Source organism: Myotis yumanensis, unplaced genomic scaffold (assembly GCF_028538775.1).
Source record: "Myotis yumanensis isolate MYYU_CA2020_CCGP unplaced genomic scaffold, mMyoYum1.0.hap1 SCAF_3, whole genome shotgun sequence".
Lineage (NCBI taxonomy): Eukaryota > Metazoa > Chordata > Mammalia > Chiroptera > Vespertilionidae > Myotis > Myotis yumanensis.
The window spans coordinates 159,949,738-159,960,923 of record NW_027223754.1 but is presented as its reverse complement, the minus strand read 5'-3'; the positions used below and the strand labels follow the sequence as shown (position 1 = coordinate 159,960,923).

The 11,186-nt window shown below is 38.6% G+C and overlaps 1 non-coding gene across 1 annotated transcript; it reads left to right on the top strand.

The window, feature by feature from the left end:
• The first annotated feature begins 1,076 nt into the window (after positions 1 to 1,076).
• LOC139007733 (U6 spliceosomal RNA) lies at positions 1,077 to 1,183 on the top strand. Its single transcript, XR_011470898.1, has one exon. It is a non-coding gene; the product is annotated as a U6 spliceosomal RNA (small nuclear RNA).
• Positions 1,184 to 11,186: the final 10,003 nt, after the last annotated feature.

Here is an 11,186-nt window from a genome sequence, read left to right as displayed (position 1 = left end):
GGAATTAAAAGTTTCCCAGAGAAAAAAAAGAGGTTATAGGAGATTATTACCACCAACCCAGCATTGTAAGAAATGTTAGAGGGACTACTATAATAATAAGAAGAAATGTATAGAGAAAGAAAGAGAAACATAGGGTAAAAAAAAATAAAAATGACAACGAATAAATATCTAGCAAAAAATAACCTTAAAGGTAAATGGATTAAATGTTCCATTCAAAACACATAGGGTAACTGAATAGATAGTAAATCATGACCCACATTTATGTAGTCTACAAGAGACCCACCTCAGAACAAAAAACTGACACAGGATGAGAGGGAAGGTATGAAAAAAAAAATTTCCATGCACTGGAAATATAAAGAAGCAGTGGTAGCAATACTTATATATGACAAAATAGACTTCAAAGCAAAGGCCATAATAAGAGACCAAAAAAAAGCCATTATATAATACTAAAGGGATCAATCTAACAAGAAGATATAAACCTTGTAAACACTTATGCACACAATATCAGAACACCTAAATGTATAAAAAAGCTCTTGGAAGACATTAATGTAGAGATTGATAGCAATACAGACATAGTGGGGAACTTTACCACCTCACTGACACCACTGGATAAATTTCCAGACAAAAACTCAACAAGGAAACACAGACCTTAAATGGCACACTAGATCAGATGGATTTAACTGGCAGTTACAGATCATTCCAACTCCAAAGCTGCAGAATATACATTCTTCTCAAGTGCACATGGGGCATTCCAAAAAATAGACCATGTTTTATGACACAAAATAAGTCTCTACAAGTTCAAGAGTATTAAAATATTATCAAGCATCTTCTCAGGCGACAATGGCATGAAACTACAAATCAACCATAATAAAAATATTCAAACACATGGAGGCTAAATAGTATGGTACTAAACAATGAATGGGTTACCAATGAAATAAAAAAGAAATCAAAACCTTTCTGTAAACAAATGAAAATGAACACAAAACAACCCAAAATCTATGGACACAGCAAAAGCAGTTCCAAAAGGGAAGTTCATAGCATTACAGGCCTACCTCAATAAACAAGAATAAGCTCTAGTGCTCACTTCAGCAGCACATATACTAAAATTGGAACGATACAGAGAAGATTAGCTTGGCCCCTGCACAAGGATGACACACAAATTCGTGAAGCGTTCCATATTTATTTTTAAAAAAAGAATAAGCTCTAATAAACTATCTAACACTACAATGAAAAGAAATAGAAAGAGAACAACAAGAAAATCCCAGAGTAAGTAGAAGGAAGGAAATAATAAAGATCAGAGTGGAAATAAATGACATAAAGACTAAAAAAATAAATAAATAAAATACAAAAGATCAATGAAACCAAGACCTGGTTCCTTGAAAAGATGAACAAGATTGATGAACCATTAGCTATACTAATCAAGAAACAAAGAGAGAGGACCCAAATAATAAGATAAGGACAGAAAGAGGTGAAGTAACGACTGACACCACAGAAATACAAGGGATCATAAGAAAATGCTATGACCAACTATGTGACAAACTGGACCACCTGGACAAAATGGACAGATCCCCAGGAAAATACAATCTTCCCAAACTGAAACCGAGAGAATCAGAAAACCTAAATAGGCCAATAACAACTGATGAAATTGAATCAGTAATCAAAACACTCCCAGCAAACAAAACCCCTGCTCTGGATGGCTTCACAGGGGAGTTTAACCAAACATTCAAAGAAGAACTAATACCTATACTCCTCAACTTACTCCAAAATATCCAAGAGGAAGGACCACTTCCAAGCTCTTTTTATAAGGCCAGCATTATGCTAATTCCAAAAGCAGATAAGGACACTACAAAAAAGAGAATTATGCCTTAGTAGATTTGGTTCAGTGGATAGAACTTCAGCCTGAGGACTGAAGGGTCCCCGGTTTAATTTTGGTCAAGGTTAAGTACCTTGGTTGCAGGCTCCTCCCTAGCCCCAAGCCCTGGTCAGGGTCCTTTTAGGGGGCAATCATTTCATGTGTTTCTCTCTCATCGATATTTCTCTCTGTCTTTCCCTCTCTATTTCACTCTCTCTGAAAATCAATGGAAAGATATACTCAGGTGAGGATTTTAAAAAGAAAGAAAGAAAGAGAATTATAGGACAATATCCCTGGTGAGCATAGATGCTAAAATCCTAAAGAAAATATTAACCAATCAGATCCACCCAAATATTAAAATGATCATATACGATGACCAAGTGAAACTTGTTCCAGGGATGCAGGTCAGTACAATATTCACAAATCAATAAACATGATACATCACATAAACAAGTTGAAAGACAAGTATTGCATTATCATACCAATAGATGCAGAAAAATGATTCAACAAAATCCAACACCCTTTACAGATTAAAAAAATTCTCAGCGAAATAAGAATAGAAAGATCATACCTCAACATGGTAAAGGCTATATCTGACAAACCTACAGCCAACAGCATGTTCAATGAGGAAAAACTAAAAGCATTCCCCCTAAGAACAGGAACAAGACTGGGATGTCCACTTTCACCACTATCATTCAACATATTACAGGAAGTCCTAACCACAGAGATTAGATAAGAAAAACACATAAAAGGCTTGCAACTTGTAAAGAAGGAAGAAAGACTGTCTTTATTGCAGATGACATGCTATTGTACACAGAAAACCCTAAAGACTCCATCAAAAACTACTAAATTTTAAAAAGGAATTTGGCATGTAGCAGGATAAAACGTAACACCCTGAAATTGGTGGCATTTTAACACATCAATTATGATCTCTCAGAAGAGAAACTAAAAAAAATGCCATTTACTGTTGCAAAAAAAAATAATAAGATACCTAGGAATAAACATAACAAAGTAAAAGACCAGTATTCAGAAAACTACAGGATGTTGAAAAAAGAGATAGAGGAAGACATAAACAAATGGAAGAATATACCGTGTCCATGGATTGGTAGAATCAACATCATTAAAATGTCCATACTACCCAGAGCAATCTATAGATTCATTAAAATAACAATGGCATATTTCACAGTTCTAGAACAAACTCTTCAGAAAAATCATATGGAGTAAAAAAAGACCCAGAATATGCACAGCAATCCTGAGAAAGAAGAACAAAGTTGGAGGGATCACAATACCAGATATCAAGCTATATTACAGAGCCACTGTTCTCAAAACTGCCTGGTACTGGCACAAGAACAGACATATAGACCAATGAAACAAAACAGAGAGCAGAAACTGACCCAAGCCATTATGCTCAATTAATATTTGACAAAGGAGGCAAGAGCATACAATGGAGTCAAAACAGTCTCTTCAATAAATGGTGTTGGGAAAATTGGTCAAATACATGCAAAGAAAAGAAACTGGACCACCAACTTACACCATACACAAAAATAAACTCAAAATGAAAAAAGGACTTAAACATAAGACAGGAAACCATAAAAATCTTAGAAGAATCCATAGGCAGCAAAATAGCAGACATATGTCGTAGCAATATATTTACCAATACAGCTCCTAGGGCAATGGAAACTAAGGAGAAAATAAACCAATGGGACTATATCAAAATAAAAAGCTTCTGCACAGCAAAAGAAATCATCAACAAAACATTCCACTGCATGGAAGAACATATTTGCCTAAGTTATCTCAGATAAGTGTTTATACCCCAAAATTTACGGGGAACTCATACAATTTAACAAAAGGAAGATGAACAATCCAATCAAAAAATGGGCAAAGGACCTAAATAGACACTTTTCAAAAGAGGACATTCAGAAGGCCAAGAGACATATGAAAACATGCTCAATGTCACTAATCATTTGAGAGATGCGAATCAAAAGGACAATGAGGTACCATCTCACACCTGTCAGAATGGCTATTATCAACAAATCAACAAATGACAAGTGTTGGCGAGGATGTCAAGAAAAAGGAACCCCATGTGCTGCTGGTGGGAATGCAGACTGGTGCAGCTACTGTAAAAAACAGTATGGTGTCTCCTCAAAAAACTAAAAATGGAACTGCCATTTGACCCAGTAATCCCACTTCTAGGAATACATCCCAAGAAGTCAGAAACACCAATTAGGAAGGGTATATACACCCCTATGTTCATAACAGCACAATTTACAATAGCTAAGATTTGGAAACAGCCTAAGTGCCCATTAGCTGATGAGTGGATTAGAAAATTGTGGTTCACCTACATAATGGAACACTATGCTGCTGTAAAAAAGAAGGAACTTCTACCATTTGCAACAGAATGAATGGGCCTGGAGAGCATTATACTAAGTGAAATAAGCCAGTCAGAGAAAGATAAATATCACATGATCTCACTCATTTGTGGAATATAATGAACAACATAAACTAATGAACAAAAATAGATCCAGAGACAGAGAAGCATCTATAGACTATAAAACCTGAGAAGGATGGCAGGGCCACGAAGGGAGGAGGGGATGGGCGGTGTTAAGAGATCAACCAAAGGACTTGTATGCATGCATATAAGCATAACCAATGGGAGAAACCAAGATGGCGGCATAGGTAAACACCGGAAATTGCTGCCTCCCACAACAACTTCAAAAATACAACTAAAGGAGAGAATGGACATCATCCAGAACCACAGGAAGGCTGTCTGAGTGGAAATTCTACAACTAGAAGGAAAGAGAGAAGCACACTGAGACTCAGAGGAGGTACGGAAGTAAAGTGTAGAGGTACTGAGGCGCACGCGGACAGGGCTGGCAACTGAGGACACGGTTGTCTCTTTCAATTGGGAGGGAGTCTCAGGCTCCCAACGGCTCTGAACTCCAGTTCTGGGCGAGTCTCTGGGGACTCAGACTCATATGGGGAGAAACTGGACTGTCTGGCATTGGGCAGAACTCAAGGGCAGCTTTCTCTCAGAGGTGCTTGCAGCGATTACTGTGGGATACTGAGATGCGGTACCTTTTAGGGCAGGACTGAGGATCAACCATAGCTGTTTGCTCCACCCTGTTGATTCCCTGAAACCCTGCCCCACCCAAGCTGTGTGCAGAGGCTTTTGCATATGAATGCCGAGCCCTTCACAATCTAAAATTACCTAACAAACTGCAGCTGGGTCAGAGAGGCCCCACAGCAGCTTGCAGTGCTTCACAGCTGAGCCTCATCTGGGCACCTCCAAACCCCAAACAAAGAAAAATCTTGCAGACCTCTCCATAGCTCCTGCTGGGTAGCCTTAGGCAGAGGCTAAATTAGCACCTCCTTAGAGATCCAAGAGCCAGTGTACCCAGTGGTCAGAGTGGGACCATCCAGATTACAACTTCTCAGATCCATAAGGGACACACTCAGGGGGCAGACTCAGTGAGCACCAAAGCCCCACTGAAGCAAGTCTTACTCCATAAGGGTTTCTCCAGCACAGAAGTTCTCCCACCATAAATACATCTGATTTTCACAGCCAATAGGCCTGGAGGTCAATTACTCCCAGTGATACATACAACAATCAAGGCTTAACTACAATACTGTGCACAAAGCCCACCAAGGCGTGCACCAAGAGTGTCCACCTTGGGTAATTGGGGAGGCTGAGCCACTGGGCCATATAGGACACCTAGCATAGAAAGCCACTCTATCAACACAGGGAAGCAGCCAAATGTGGAGACAAAGAAACAGGTCACAAATGACAGAAATGGAGGAAAGCAAACTACTGGATATAGAGTTCAGAACCATGGTTCTAAGGTTTTTCAAGAATTTTCTAGAAACCGCCAATAAATTTAGTAAGACCCTCAATAAGTCTAGTGAGATCGCCAATAAACTTAGTGAGACCTTCCATAAATCTAGTGAGACCCTCGAGGTTATGAAAAAGGACCAACTAGAAATTAAGCAAACACTGACTGAAATAAAGAATATTATACAGAGACCCAACAGCAGACTAGAGGATCGCAAGAATCCAGTCAAAGATTGGAAATATGGAGAAGCAAAAAACACCCAACCGGAAAAACAAAAAGAAAAAAGAATCAAAAATATGAAGATACTGTAAGGAGCCTCTGGGACAACTTCAAGCAAACCAACATCCAAATTATAGGGGTTCCAGAAGAAGAGAGAGAGGAAGATATTATAACCTATTTGAAGAAATAATGACAGAAAACTTCCCCTACCTGGTGAAAGAAATAGACTTACAAATCCAGGAAACGCAGAGAACCCCAAACAAAAGGAATCCAAAGAGGACCACACCAAGACACATCATAATTAAAAGGCCAAGGGCAAAAGACAAAGAGAGAATCTTAAAAGCAGCAAGAGAAAAACAGTCAGTTACCTACAAGGGAGTACCCATACGACTGTCAGCTGATTTCTCAATAGAAACTATGCAGGCCAGAAGGGAGTGGCAAGAAATATTCAAAGTGATGAGTAGCAAGAACCTACAACCAAGATTACTTATCCAGCAAAGCTATCATTCAGAATTGAAGGTCAGATAGAGAGCTTCAAAGATAAGAAAAAGCTAAAGGAGTTCATTACCACCAAACCAGTATTATATGAAATGCTGAAAAGTATCCTTTAAGAAGAGGAAGAAGAAGAAAAAGGTAAAGATAAAAATTATGAACAACAGATACATATCTATCAACAAGTGAATCTAAAAATCAAGTGAATAAATAATCTGATGAACAGAATAAACTGGTGAATAGAATAGAATCAAGGGCATAGAAATGGAGTGTACTGACAATTCTAAGGGGGGAAGGGGTGTGGGGGGTGCAGGAAGAGGCTGGAAAAAAATTGTACACCTATGGATGAGGGCAGTGGGAGGGTAAGGGTAGAGGGTGGGGTGGGAACCAGGTGGAGGGAAGCTATGGGGGGAAAAAGAGGAACAACTGTAATAATCTGAACAATAAAGATTTTAAAAATTCAAAAAAAAAGCATAACCAATGGACACAGACACTGGGGAGGTGGGAGCTTGTACTGGGAGGGGGGTGGGAGTGGCCAGGGAGGGGTCAATAGGGAAAAAGAAGACATATGTAATACTTTAAACAATAAAATAAACAAAAAAACAAATAAATAAATAAAATGGCTGTACTACCCAAATCAATCTATAGATTCAATTCAATCCCCATTAAAATACCAATGTCATATTTCACAGATCTGGAACAAATACTCCAAAAATGTATATGGAACCAAAACATACCCCAAATAGCCACAGCCATCTTGAGAGAGAAGAACAAAGTTAGGTGTATCACAATACTTATACCACAAAGATATGATACAAAATAGCCTGGTACTGGCATAAGAACTGGCATATAGATCAAAGGAACAGAGCAGAGAACCCAGAAGTTGACATAAGCCATTATGCTCAATTAATATTTGACAAAGGAGGCAAGAGCATACAATGGAGTAAAGACAATCTCTTTAATAAAAGGTGTTGGGAAAATTGGACAGGTACATGCAACTTACACCATAAACAAGAATAAACTCAAAATGGATAAAAGACTTACATGAAACACATGAAACCATAAAAATCCTGGAAGAAACCATAGCCAGCAAAATCTCAGACATCTCTCCTAGCAATATGTTTCCAAATACATCTCTAAGGCAAGAGAAACAGAGGAAAAAATAAACAGGACTACATCAAAATTAAAAGCTGTCACACAGCAATAGCAACCACAACAAAGTGAAAAGGGAGCCCACTGCATGAGAGAACATATTTGCCAATGATATATCTGATAAGGGGTTAATTTCCAAAATATACAAGGAACTCATACAACTTAACAACAGGAAGACAAACATTCCAATTTAAAAATGGGCAAAGGACATAAATAGACATTTCCCCAAAGTAGACATACAGATGGCCAAGAAACATATGAAAAATCCTAAAAGTCACTAATCATCAGATAGATGCAAATTAAAACAACAATGAAGTATCACCTCACACTTGTCAGAATGGCTACCATCAGCAAATCAACAAATAACAAGTGCTGGCAAGGTTATGGGGAAAAGTTAACCATAGTGCACTGCTGCTGGAAATGCAGACTGGTGCAGCGATTATGAAAAACAGTATGGAGTTTCTTCAAAAAATTAAAAAAGGGATTGCCATTTGAGCCAATGGTCCCACTTCTAGGAAAATATCCTAAGAAACCCAAAGCACCAATCAGAAAGAATATATGCACCCCTATGTTCATAGCAGTGCAACTTACAATAGCTGAGATCTAGAAACAGCCCAAATTCCCATTAGTAGATAAGTAGACTAAAAATGGTGTACATTTACACCGTGGAATATTATGCAGCTGTAAAAAAAAAAAAAAAAAGGATCTCTTACACTTTGAGAAAGCATGAAGGGACCTGGCAACTATTCTACTAAGTGAAATAAGCGAGTAGAGAAAGACAAGTGTCACATGATCTTACTCATATGTGAAATACTAGTATCCTGGTGCACAAAATTTGTGCACATTAAAAGGGAATTAATTGCCCTAACCGGTTTGGCTCAGTGGATAGAGCATCGGCCTGCAGACTCAAGGGTCCCAGGTTCGATTCCGGTCAAGGGCATGTACCATGGTTGGGGGCACATCCCCAATGGGGAGTGTGCAAGAGGCAGCTGATCGATGTTTCTCTCTCATTGATGTTTCTAACTCTCTATCCCTCTCCCTTCCTCTCTGTAAAAATCAATAAAATATATTTTTAAAAAAGGGAATTAATTAGCAGAGATATTTTAATATTGCTATTTTCCCTTTCTCTACAATAGAAGTGTAAGAGATGAAAGGAAATTAGTAAAATGCATATGAAAATAGTATATAAATTTATTAATAAATAAACAGTAACAAAAGGATATGACAACAACAGAGGCATGATATAAAAACGACAAAAACATGATATGAAAACAACAAAAACATGATATAAAAACAACAGTGATGCCAACAATGACTGATAAAGTGATTAAACTTATTCTAATATCTCCCTGTACACCACATTAAGAGTGAAAATACTTTCAGAGTGCTTGACTAATTTTCCTTGTGATGAAGTACTTAGAACTTTAACTGTAACATCACAGGCTCTTCAAACTCGAGAGATAGCAACATATAACTGACCATGTGCAAAAACGGGTTCAGGTAGGAATATGCCTACTTTGTCTAGAGTTTGTCCTTATGATTTATTAATAGTCATCACAAATGCTGGCATCATGGGAAACCATCATCGAATCAATTTAAATGGGAGGCCAGTGTCAGATGGGGACAAATTAATTCTTGGAATCAGAACAGCCTCTCCCTCTGCAGATCCTGTTAACACTCCAGCTTCAATAATGTTAGCTTGTAATCTTTTGATAATAAATCTGGTACCATTACAAAGACCCCATTTACTATTGAGATTTCTCAATAGCATGATGATTGCACCCACTTTCAATTTTAATTTATGACACGGCATTCCCAAAGGAGTAATACTATTAAGAAATTCGATGGGAAAATTTTCCTTTTCAGCATCATCTGTGGAATCAATGGAATCATCACTCAAATATGTGTGAAAATCTCCATCGAGTATATCCAAATTTTCTTCATTTAATTTTTGAACATGCTCATTTTTAGGACAAAGAACTGCAAGTTTAGATATATTTTTAATATTATCTATAGCAGTGGTTCTCAACCTTGGCTGCACATTAGAATCACCTGGAATCTTTTTTAAAATCCTGATTCCTGGGCCTCGTCCTCTGGAAATTGTTTCTTTGTTATGGGGTGGGGCCACAACATTAGTAACAAAGAAACAGAATTAAAACTTTATTGTGGGGAGCCGCTACAGTGTTTTCACAGGTTCAGGCCTTGGACTGATGAGAGTGCACAGTCCTCTCATTGCCAAGTGCAAGTCCCAGCTTGGAGGGCAGGGTCCTCCCAGCACAATTATAGCCAACAGCTGTAGTTGTAAGCTTGAACCTATGGTCTGAACACATGGCCCCACGTGCCTGAGTGATGTAGGTTTGATAGGGTTCAGGTGCATGTAGTTGAGTAGGACTGAAACCCAGAAGAATGTTGTAAACATCTTGGGCATGCCCTTACTTTGCCTAGCATCTGCTATAAAATAAAGGCATGACTGTGGGTGTGGTCACTGTCTCTCAGAGAAGCAGCGTCCCACCGCTTTCATTCTCTTGTCTGTCTTTTCTAAGCCGTTCAGCCGCCCCCACTCAGGTTCACCCTTGGCTGTGCTGGCACGCGGCACACTTTAGAAAGTTCTGCCCCCACGCTCCGAGGGCGGGTTCCTGCCTCAAACCCTGCCCTTACAGGAAACAGCTCCAGGAAATAGCTCAGGGGAGGGCACAGCCTTGCCAACACAACCCATGAAGGACAGACTTCCTTCCACTTGGTCCAGGCGGTTCTGGTCGTGATAAACACCACCCAGGGTTTTTATATAAGTAGATAATGAACACAATAAACTGATGAACCATGTAGATCCGAGGAATAGAAGCATGGAACAGAGTGATGATTCTCAGAGGGAAGGGAGGGGATGTTGGGGGGTGGGGGAGAGTGATAAACCAAAGAACTTATATGCATATATGCATAATCCATGGACATAGACAATAGTGTGATGAAGGCCTGGAGGGTCAGCAGGGCTGGGGTAGAGGGGATCAGTGGGGAAAAAGGGAGAACATCTACAATACTTTCAATAAAAAACATAAATTTTTTTAAAAAAGAAGACTGCTGTTCAGTATCTGATAGATATTGAACTGGCTAATATCCAGTAGTGCCCTAAAACTAAGATCTTTAGGGTATGTTTTCTACAGAACACAAACCTACAGCTACAGTTTCACTTCATGGTGTCTGGAGTTTAGGCAAAAGTACATAGGAAGTCAAATGCCTATGCATTTTCCTGCATAATTAAATAATTTATTTACAGCTATTTACTATCGCTATTATACTCATTAAGTCATTCTTCTCATTTATTTCTAAAATCTGGAGGACTTTTATCAATAATTTATTTTTGTAACCTCAGGCCCACTCTCCTACTATCCTTCCCCTGGGGTTGAAAACAGACTTACCCGATAGGTGGATTGTGAACTACAATATTCCCTCTCCTGTTTCATATTGTTTTCTCTACAGATAGATGCCAGACTGTTCAAATTCATGAAACAAAAGGTTCTGCCCCAAATTAGTGGGGTAAAGTTGGGTTTCTAGAACTGTCTATCTGAGAGATATGGCTAACTCGGGATGTTCTTATCAGGATGTTCATAGCCATGTTTAAAATATTTCTATCTATAATAAAATTG